Here is an 11,043-nt window from a genome sequence, read left to right on the forward strand (position 1 = left end):
TTGGGTCTGGAGGTAGAGTTACAGCCACTTTGCACACAGAAATGTGGACCCCATAGGACAGACTGTGTGGGTTCCTGATGCTCCTTCCAGCCCTGGCTCCTATGGTACGTGTGGTGGCATCTGACACCCTTACGGTCGTCCAGAATAGAGTTTCTATATTTCAAACTGTCCTGGTTTCAGCTGGGATAGCATTGATTTTTCTTCCTAGTAGCTGGTATAGTGCTGTGTTGTGGATTTAGAGTGAGAATAATGTTGGTAACACACTGATGTTTTAGTTGTTGCTAAGTAGTGCTTACACCAGCCAAGGACTTTTCAGCTTCCCATGCTCTGCCAGGTGCACAAGAAGCTGGGAGGGGGCACAGCCAGGACAGCTGACCCCGACTGGCCAAAGGGCTATTCCATACCATATGGCATTGTGCTCAGTATATAAACTGGGGGAGCTGGCCGGGGGGCAGTGATCGCTGCTTGGGAACGGGCTGGGTATCGGTCGGTGGGTGGTGAGCAATTGTATAGTGTATCACTTGCTTTGTATATTATTATTGTATTATTATATTATTAGTAATATTACTATCACTACTATTCTATTTAATTTTACTTCAATTATTAAACTGTTCTTATCTCAACCCACGAGTTTTCTGACTTTCACCCTTCCAATTCTCTCCCCCATCCCACTGGGGTGGGGGGGAGTGAGCGAGCGGCTGTGTGGTGCTTAGTTGCTGGCTGGGGTTAAACCACAACACAAACTAAGTCAAAACAGCTTTTTGACATTTAAAAATGTCTCCCAGGATGAAAAAAACAGCACTTTTGTGGTGGATAATTTCAGGAGGCAGTTATTTTTCTCTTCTAAATTTGGAGTCCCCTGCCCTTATTTTGTTCCTTGGGCTGAAATCTTCCAAACAAGCAAAAGATTCAAACACAGACCCTTGGATCTGAAAATAAACTGAGGATGATCTGAACATCTAGGTTCATGACGAGGCTTTGGAAATGTCTTTGTGTGATCTGTGGATAGAAAATCAGATTAGTTATTCAGCACAAACCTGGCACACACCTGGAAAGGAAACAAAACTGAAGTGACTTTAAGCTCTGTCTGGTTTTTGCCCCATCTGAACATGATATGAGAGGCTGCTTCTCCGCTCTGCTGGCAGAGAAAACAAATGGATGGTCAGAGAGAACAATTTCCAGTGCATTAATGGCAAATTGAAAAAAATGCATCAAAACAGGAGGCTCCATGTCAAGAGCATCATTTCCCTTCACTCCCCATTTGGCTTGGGACAGCCTTTGACAGAAAGCATCTCATCGAAGTGAATGACAAGCAGGGAATGGAGGTGATGCATAAAGGCAGAGTGGGGAACGTGCAAATTATGTTGGATCCTCACCACTAACCCATCCGTGTTGCTGCTGGGATACAGTGGAGATGGATGGGAGAAGGCAGAAAGAAGTCGTCTACTTGAGGAGGTTGCTTAACAGACAAATAGCTAAAACAAAGGGACAATATGCAGGTATAATAGTGAAATATAATCAGATTCCCGTCACCTTTTTCTGGACAATAACTCTGGTCTGTGTTCTGGTATAAACCTGATACCCAATGCTTTACATCTCATTTTCTCGGCTTCATTTTCAGAGGTCACACCCTCTCCAGCAATGCGTTTTAGAGCAGCGACTGAGCTACTTGGGTGCTGTAGTGTTGCACTGAGTTAAACAATAGACGTTGCTTTAAGGAGGGTCAGGGAGACTTCAGGGTGTGCAAGATCTTTATGTATTGTTTGTATGGGAGATCCACATGCATGAGGTGTGAGACCTGGCAGGGCTTGCACAGGACAAGAAAAGAAGTCCAGCTCCAGGACCCAGAGCTGAGTTGGTTTGCCCAGCCATCCATTGGTATTCTGTAGGAGAGCCAAGAATTTAATCGTGAGTTTCAAACCTCAGATGAATATTTCACAAACAAGCACGTGTTTCTTCTGTTTTTTGGTTGCAGGTGGCCAAAACTTCACCAGCCTGATCTTGACTTCAGACCGATATAAATCAGGAGTTGTGGCCAGCAGATGAACACTAGAGAGATGGAGAAAAGTAATATGATGGGTCTTGTCAGATTCTTCATGCATCAAGATGTAAGTCAAGACAGGGGAACATGGACATTTTAAAAGAGCATGCTTTCCAGGTGCATTTCTTTTTATCAGTCCTGGCTTATATGACAACACAGGATGAGGTTTTTTAATTATTTTTAATGGGGGTAGATCTAGTTACACCAGAGTCTAACCTCCTGTCCTAGTTGGTTTCAACTGCCTTTGGCAATTCACTGGTACAAAAGGAAATATTGATCAGGAGACCTGTCGTAGCACTGTATCTTCCCATGTTAAATACAGTGGTGACATCGAGGAGGGAATTCCAAGTATGGAATTTCGGAAAGGCAAATTTTCTCAGCTATTCCAGCAGAATCTTTTTTTCCAAACCAGAGAAAGTACTATCAAATCATAAATGTAATATAAAAGCAGCCATGTCATTTGGTTGATTTTCTCCACGACCTTTCCCATGCTCCCACACCACAGTCAGCATTTGAGCTCTTTTAGCATAGAAGATACTTGCAGCGTGGAGGTGTGATGTGCACTCCCAGCTGTGTTGTCTGCCCACCTGGACCTTGGCACACTGCTCTCTAGCCAGCAAAGTGCTCTGGGACAACCCCATTTTTCAGATTTCTACCGCACCAGTATTCAGCGGCTGAGTGTTGACGTTTTGATGGTCTAATATGACATTTTAATTTCATCTCAGAGCAGCCCACCTCGCCACTATCCTAAGGTGATTAAATGTAGGTTTTTGCCTGTTGAGCTCTGGCAGAGTGCTCCATGAGCACGCTCATCCCAGGAAAGCTCCTCTATCCTTGAAGCAGTCGGCTGGCTCTGTAAGTATCCTGCCAATGAGGACCAGAAAGGCTGCGGTATTTATCTTGCTGATTTGTGGGCATTTCATTTTTCAGATGGAGGTCCTTGGTCCCAACAATGCCATTGACAAAGCTAAGCACCTGCTGCAAGACTTTCTCAGATGAGCCTCTCCTGGGTCTCTCAAGGTAAGTGTTAAAAATTGCTGCATGTGTGAGTCATACAATCTCCCAGTATTATACAGATCCCCGAACCAAAGAAGTAGAAAAGCCTCCCCAGACTTCAAGAAAAGCTCTGCCTTAGTCTGGAAGGGACTGAAGGCTCTGGGTGATCCTTCTAGGGTACCATACAGCAGGTTAAGGGGGAAAAAAGCCTTGTTTGGAAAATAAGTGAATAAGGACTTATAGGCGTTTCTGATTTATTTGTAAATCAAGCAGTGGATGTTATCTGCATCGAGGGAGCTGGAGAGCATGAGGTGTCTAAGCTGGAGTGAGAATTAAGCCCAGAGTTTTGAGGAGTTGCATCCTTGGTGTCGGGCCAAATCCTGCAGCACCAGAGCATGGCTAGGTCTTACCAGGTCAGGTTTACCCACAGAGGTGACTTTGTGCAGCTGGAGATACCAATACCCTGCTTCTGAGCCTTTTTAGAGAAGCAGTGACTCAGCTGGAGCTCTGCCATCTGCTTGTGCCTGTGAAATACAGAGGTATGGGGGGACTTTTCCCTAGAGACTAAGAGAAAGCTGCCTCTTGTGCCAGCTTAATTTCCCTTCCACTCCTTTGGAAAGCTCATACTGGGTCTTTAGTCCTGCTCTGCAGGACTTGGCAGTAGGGAATCACCTGCCTTACATTTGAAAGAAAAGGAAAAAATAATTGTTAGTCATCCTTATCTGTTATTGACAATATCTTCTTGTAGAAGACGCGATTAGTGCTAGGCAAGGCTAAAAAATAATTCTGAGTCTGAAAATGGAAAAAGGCAATCAAGAAAATTATGGCAGGAAATAAACTTGCCTGGCAGTGTCTCCCTATTCTGGAAGGTCAGTAGGTAAGAGATGTTGCAGGTAGCGTGAGAAGATCATTTGTGGCACAGCTCTTATCTGAGCTAAATAAATTTAGCTCCTGATAGTGTTTTCACTAGAACCCTCTTCTATGGCAGCAGTGCATGTAAAGGCTGCCTCTTCTAGATCCCTAGGCCCTTGGGACACCCCGTTGTCTTAAGCAGTACTGAGAAGCATAAGCTAGTCATTGCTTTTGGGATATCCCAGGCTGGGGAGACATACAAATGAGCAAAAGGGTAGAAACCTTTGGTAAGAAAAGCTTCCTGGAGATGACTGAGGTCCATTAAAGTCCTGTTGGGATGAAAACCTTTTGTACGCTCAGCACAACATGAGGAATGAGAATACGAAGTGATGTCCAAGCTCAAAGGAACAGCTGGTTCTTGGTTCCCTTCACTGCAGCCCTGTTCCCCTTCAAGCAGACCTCGCTGCTGCCATGTCTCCACGTTTCCAAAGCTGTTATCGAGTCCCTCCCACAACCGGACAGAAGCCCTTGGTCCTCTGGGAAGAATATTTTCCTTCTCTTAGAAGAACCACAGCACAGCCAGCTTCAAGTGCTGAGTACCTACACCAAATGATTTCATTAAAAGCTCTCTCAGGGCTCGCCCGGCAGCTCAGTACTGTTTTCCTTAGCTGAGGTGGCCAGACTGTCAGAGGTGCTAGGCATATGCACCAGGGAGTCATTTTCATTCAAAGCTGTTGGGTCCTGAGTACCTGTCTCGCTGTGCAAAGATTTCATTGCCATTATTTTAATCAGGTGCCTTGGAGGCAAATTACTTCACAGGCTGATTAAATTTATGAATAATAATTATTTCATTAAGGTATACTGTACAATTAAGTACCTATCTTATTATATACAGGCTTTTAAATTACCTTTTTCCTTTTAATCATGTCACTTAGTGTAGTATCTACAGAATTACTCACAACACTTTTGTTTAGGAATGATCAGAGGCAAGCTGAAAAATAAACCCAGAGAATACTGTAATCTACGTTTTCCTAGAATTAAACTTATTAATTTGCAGTACTAATGACATGTACAGGTGTCATGCCACCCAGGATACATTGGGTATGCTGCCTTAGGAACTGAAGTATTTCAGTTCTTTCTTGGTTTACATATTTTTCTTCCTAAAGAAGATGCACATTAAGAGGACTTGAAAATGTAGACTTCAGTTTGGATTTACATGGATGGAGCATCTCTGTGCTAACAGTAAGTCAAGATAGCACCTGATATTTTCACACAGGTCTTGGCAGTTCTTTAAGAAGGTGTAGAAGAGAAGAGAGACAATGTGTCTCCTCTTGGTGGGCAAGTGCTCTTGCATCTCTAGGATGGCTCTGCAGCTGCCTCGGGTGATTTGCAGGTAAGGAAGCTGCTGGGTTATAACCAGCACCTCTCTAGAAATCAGCTGCTGCTTGGCTTTGGTGATGCCTCCTCTACAGATAAATCGGTGCCTCATGTTGCAGAACTAGTGCATTTGGCTCAGTCCGTTGAAAATCACCTCACTTCTCTGGTGCACTTTGCTGGTAAAGAGATTCACTGGGGGCCAAGCTGTGCTCCTATTGCTTCTGGTCAGTGGCATCTTCCCGTTGGAGGCAGCCTCATGGGTCAGTCACAGAGACAAATCCTGAAGCACTGACAATTCAAACAGCACTGAAAAAATGCAGGTTCGCCTCTCTGCTCTCTACCCAGTTGTTGTGTGTTGAAGTATTGGTGTGCATCAGAAAGAGAAAGGATGATGGGCACCACAGGAAAGTGCCACTTCGTGATGACCAAGTGTGCATCTTTCCTCAGCAGGTCTGGCTGAGAGTCTCCTCCTTCACACAATGGCTGTTGCCTCTTCTGCCAGAGATGGACCATATTCATTCCTCTTTTAATGTATAGTACCACTCTGAGCTATTTAAAGCCTTTTTTGCCAGAAACAAAGCCCAGGGAGAGCAAAGTACAGAGAGATACTGAGGTGCACCTGAAGGCAGACTACGGCTGGTTAGCAAGTTCTGGAGATGTGAGAAGAGCTCTGCTAGCACAAGCAGATCACTTCAACAAACTCCGGGGAAAAACATGAGTTCAGCTCCTTCTCCGCTGTTAAAAAAAAAAAAAAAGAATGAAATTAAGCATATAGTAAAAGTTAGTTGTTGGTGGGACAACTGGCTGAAAGAACAGGAGCATTTCTGATTTAGGGGGTAGTATGAAGAAATCCACATTGTTAGCCTGTTTTCAGCCGAAGTGCCAACACAGGAAGGACTGCATTTTGCCCCACACTAATGCATCCTTGTTTCTTGTATTCTTGTAACACATCTTGTGTTCTCTATGAATCCTCACTTTCAGTCTAACATCTGTAAGTATATCAGATATTGCCCTATTTGTGACTGTGCAGATTGCAGCCTTAACAGTTTGCACTCTCTTTATGTAATGCTCAGCTGGAGAGGAGATTTCTTGAGTTTTCCAGTGAAATTGTTAGTTCTAAAAAGCACTTTTCCTTAGCTGAAATAAGTTAAATAAGTTTTTAGTTAAAATAAGTTTGAAGCACCTTGAGGATCTTCTCAGATGAGCTGTATCTTACAATGGTCTAACACATTTAAAATAGCTGCATTTTCTTTTCCTCCCATGCATCTGGACATATTTCAGACTTCTGTAATCCCTTTCTGGATGCTGACAAGGCAGTAATGCAACAGGGGGTGAGCACCCTGCAGTGGTACAGGGTGTTATCTGTGCTGCCTTGGGGAAGGAGGTTCCTCTGACAGCATTTCTGTCTTTCCTCTTCCAGGGCACTGGTGCCGGTGGCCCAGACTGACAACAACAGAGCCGCAAAGCGGCCAGGGGGGTTTGCAGCAGTGAACAAAACCAGGTAGTTTCTCTGAACAAAGTACCTTTACCTGGTAAGGACCAGCCCAACCAATGTGATGGAGCAAGCGTTAACAGCTCGTCCTCTCAAAGCATCCTTAAGTTAAATATCAAAGGCAGGAAATGTCTTGTAGACAGATAGTGGAAGCAGCTGCTGAGGTTTCATAGAATCATAGAATCGTTTAGCTTGGAAAAGACCTTAAAGATCATCAAGTCCAACTGTTAACCTAGCACTGCCAAGTCCACCACTAAACCATGTCCCTAGGCACCACATCTACAGGTCTTTTAAATGTCTTCAGGGATGGAGACTCAACCCCTTCCCTAGGCAGCGTGTTCCAGTGCCTGACTACCCTTTTGGTGAAGAAATTTTTCCTAGTATCCAAACTAAACCACCCCTGGCTCAACCTGAGACCATTTCCGCTTGTTACTTGGGAGAAGAGACCAACCCCCACCTCGCTACAACCTCCTTTCAGGTAGTTGTAGAGAGCGATAAGGTCTCCCCTCAGCCTCCTCTTCTCCAGGCTAAACACCCCCAGCTCCCTCAGCCGCTCCTCATAAGACTCGTGCTCCAGACCCTTCACCAGCTTCGTTGCCCTTCTCTGGACACGCTCCAGCACCTCCATGTCCTTCTTGTAGTGAGGGGCCCAAAACTGAACACAGTACTCGAGGTGCGGCCTCACCAGTGCCAAGTACAGGGGCACGATCACCTCCCTGGTCCTGCTGGCCACACTATTTCTGATACAAGCAAGGATGCCATTGGCCTTCTTGGCCACCTGGGCACACTGCTGGCTCATATTCAGATGGCTGTTGACCAACACCCCCAGGTCCTTTTCTGCCAGGCAGCTCTCCAGCCACTCCTCCCCCAGCCTGTAGCGTTGCGTGGGGTTGTTGTGACCCAAGTGCAGGACCCAGCACTGAGCCTTGTTGAACCTCAAACAGTTGGCCTCGGCCCATTGATCCAGCCTGTCCAGATCCCTCTAGTTTCTCCACGCTACAGAGCTTCACCACTGACAAATCTCTGCTTAGGGCATGTGACACGTGTGCTGGCTCTTGGGACAGGCACAGAGCCCCGGTCTCACCCTGGGGTCAGCTCACGTACCAGCAGCTCATTAGCACCATGCTGCATCTGTCCCCACCAGTCCTGCCTGCTGGCTCCTGGCAGCCCAGGTGTTCTGTGGGGCTGCGCCTCCTCGCACAGTGCCAGCAGCATCTTCCTCAGCTCTGTTAATGCCCCTCGGGCACCTGTTTGAGCTGTGCCAGGAGAGAAGCAAATCCTTCTGCTGGCTAGGCCGCCTCTGCCCTCGGGGTCTGCGGCAACTTGAGAGGGGCAGGATTGTCCTAGGGTTTGTAAATGGCCCAAAAACCAGACAGCTGGGGGAAAACCAGTTATCTGCTTCAATTCATGTGATTGGAGCTAAAAGGGGGGTGCTCTGAACATGGTCGGGTGCTGTTCTGGCAGTTCTTAAATTTGTTGCTGACCAAGGCATCACTTCCCCTGGATCAAGCCAGCAGCTGGAGAAAGGCAGGGCCAGCAACACACACTGTCCGTGCCCGAGCTCCTGCAAAGGCAACCGCATTGCCTCTGGGTTCCCTGGCAAATGCCTTTATGTGAAAAGATCTGCCACAGCCTCCCTAACTATGGCACAAGGGGAAAAAAAGGTATATTAACGAGTGAGGTCTGAGAGTGGTGTTTTCCCTCTATAAATCGCTTTATTCTGCGTCGTTCCAGTAAAATAAATGGAGGAAGTCAGAGAGTGAGCAGCTTCTCAATGCACAGACATGGCTGGAACTTGCTTTTTGTGTTTATTTTAGAAATGAACTCTGAAAAAGAAAAATGGCGTTGAGTGAAGTGGGAATAATAGCGAGAGACTTGGGAAGAGGATCTTTATTGAGTTATTTTGTTCTCACTTGGATAGCCTTGCTAATATTAATGAAAGACAGTTGTAACTTGGCTGTTACTTTGTATGACTAAGAGCAGTGTTTTATACAATACAATCTGAAACATTAAAGTAAGCCATTAGCAAACAGTTTATCCAAGACAAAGAAAAAAAAAGAAAAAGAGAAATTAAATAGGAACATGAAATATGTCTTCTAGCAAATCCTGGAACAGGTCTTGCAGGCCATAGTGCAGATATTTCATATGTGTCAAGAGTAGGCTGACATTTCTTTAAGTCAAAAGAAAAAAGAAATGGCTATCACAGGAATCGAGCTGCAACACTCGCTTCTTCATCACCCTGATGTACAGCAGAAGGCTGAGGCTTATTTACTGGAAGCTTGACCTGAAGTTGGTAACCCATATGTATCTTACTGATGCTTTGCCTTTCCCACAGGAGTGAGAACACTGAATTTCTCAACAACACCCACTGCTCTGTGCATTACTGAACTGAAAGTTAAGAGGAGCCTAAACCAGACCCCCTCCTTTAGCATGCTATTAAACTGATAAATAATATCAACAACAATCCTTGGAAAAAATCTTTATAGGAAGTCCTCTGCCTGTTTTTACCAGACCTAGATTAATACACAGCTCCAACCATTCATCATTGATGGTGAACATCTTGACACAGAGAGTCTCATTTTTGGTGTATTATGGCAGACCTCATTCATGCAGCCATGCAGAGAACATATTCACTAATCCTGGGCTATTAGTGTCCAAATTAGTGTACAGACCTGCAACCCCAGCTGAAACACAGGATAGAAATAAAATCAGTTACAGTCGAATTTAGATATACTTATTTTTCCCCACCTAGAAGGTGTTTTAATAGTGAAGGTGGTGCGTGCTACAGTCCTCGCCCAAGGATGCTCTGGGAAGTGCAAGGGTGGCTCAAAGAGACAGGGGAGGATGTACGCCCTGGGGGCTGCCAAATGGGATGGAGCGACACACACACCAGGTCAGGAAGCTCTTCAAATGTTGGTCCCTGAGAAAAGTAAAGCCAAGGGAAGAGTCACTTAAACCTTTCCTTCTTCTGGCATCTCATCCCTACCCACGGGCTCGGGGCCCCTGCAGAGAGGAGACCTTTGGTCTGAGCTGGTGATGCTGTTCTTACATGCACTTATGTATGCCTTGTCCCGAGAGTGAATTCCATAATTGGGATAAGTAGCAGTTTGGGTAATCTGTTTCATGGAGGGTTTCTTTTATTTCTTCTGCTCTTTAGGACACCCATATTGTCTTTTCCAGCAACGGTTTCTTTCTCCTTTGGGAAGGGCACAAGACCAAAATGAACATGATCTTGACTGAATAATAGAGACACACTGCTAAGTGCTTTTGCTTTCCTTCTCCTTTCCTCTTCCTCTCTCTTTCTTTCTCTCTAAAGACTTAGGCTACCAGTTTTGAAGCTGGCGTGGGGATCAGACAGCATCCAAACATCCCTGTTGCTAAGCCCCGGTGGTGCACCAGCAGTTGAGTGAAAAGAATGAACTAGCTGCTACAAACACTGCTGAGCTCCTGGCTCTCAGCAGAAACAAATAAATGCCTGATATAAAAGGTGCAAAGCACATACAGCAGCCGTGCCTTATTACTTTGCCAAACAAACATCCTTTTTGCCTTTGAACCTCTGAATATGAAGCTGTCCTTTATGGATCCATGATTTCACTAGGTGTCTCAGCCACAGTTTTCATCAACTTCTTGCTGAGGGAGTCTACTTCAATATGTGGTATCTGCAATCTCTTGGTCTGGTTTTGTACCTGCACATATCAAAGTAACCCTGACAGAAACGTAACTTTCTATTTCAAAGCCATGGAAAGTGAATTGATGCAAGTTGCCTTGAGAGATGGCTTTCATCATATCGGTGCTACTAGTGTCTTCTTTAAAAAGGAGGGAAACAGCTTTCCCAAAGCCTTTCCTCTAATTGCAGAAGAAAAGGTGGATGGTGGAAGGGCTGATGGAAGGACACATAGGTTCCCATGGGACATCAGCGCTCCCTTCTCTGTTCCCCAGCTCTGCCACCTTCTGCTTCTGGCAGATGATCCTGATGTCTCTTTGCCTCCCCTTGTCACCCACCTCTTTTTCTTGTCCTCTCAGGCTCTCAGTGGCATCAGACTGGCACTGCTGCAGACAGAGAGGAGCACCAGGCACTCCAGTCATGGTGACGGCCTGCAGCGTAGAAGGGCTCTGCTCCAGCAGGTGAGATACGGGCTCAGAAGGACACAGTGCTTACCCTTCCCATCCCTATGATTTCAGCCTGAATGGAACCAGTGTTGTATCATAGAAGAGATATCAGCTATAAACAAACTTCTTTTGAGAAGTTAGAAAATATTTTAAATCAGCTTTCTCCTATCTGGAA

This window comes from Platalea leucorodia, assembly GCF_965183815.1.
Source record: "Platalea leucorodia genome assembly, chromosome: 6".
NCBI classification, from domain to species: Eukaryota; Metazoa; Chordata; class Aves; order Pelecaniformes; family Threskiornithidae; genus Platalea; species Platalea leucorodia.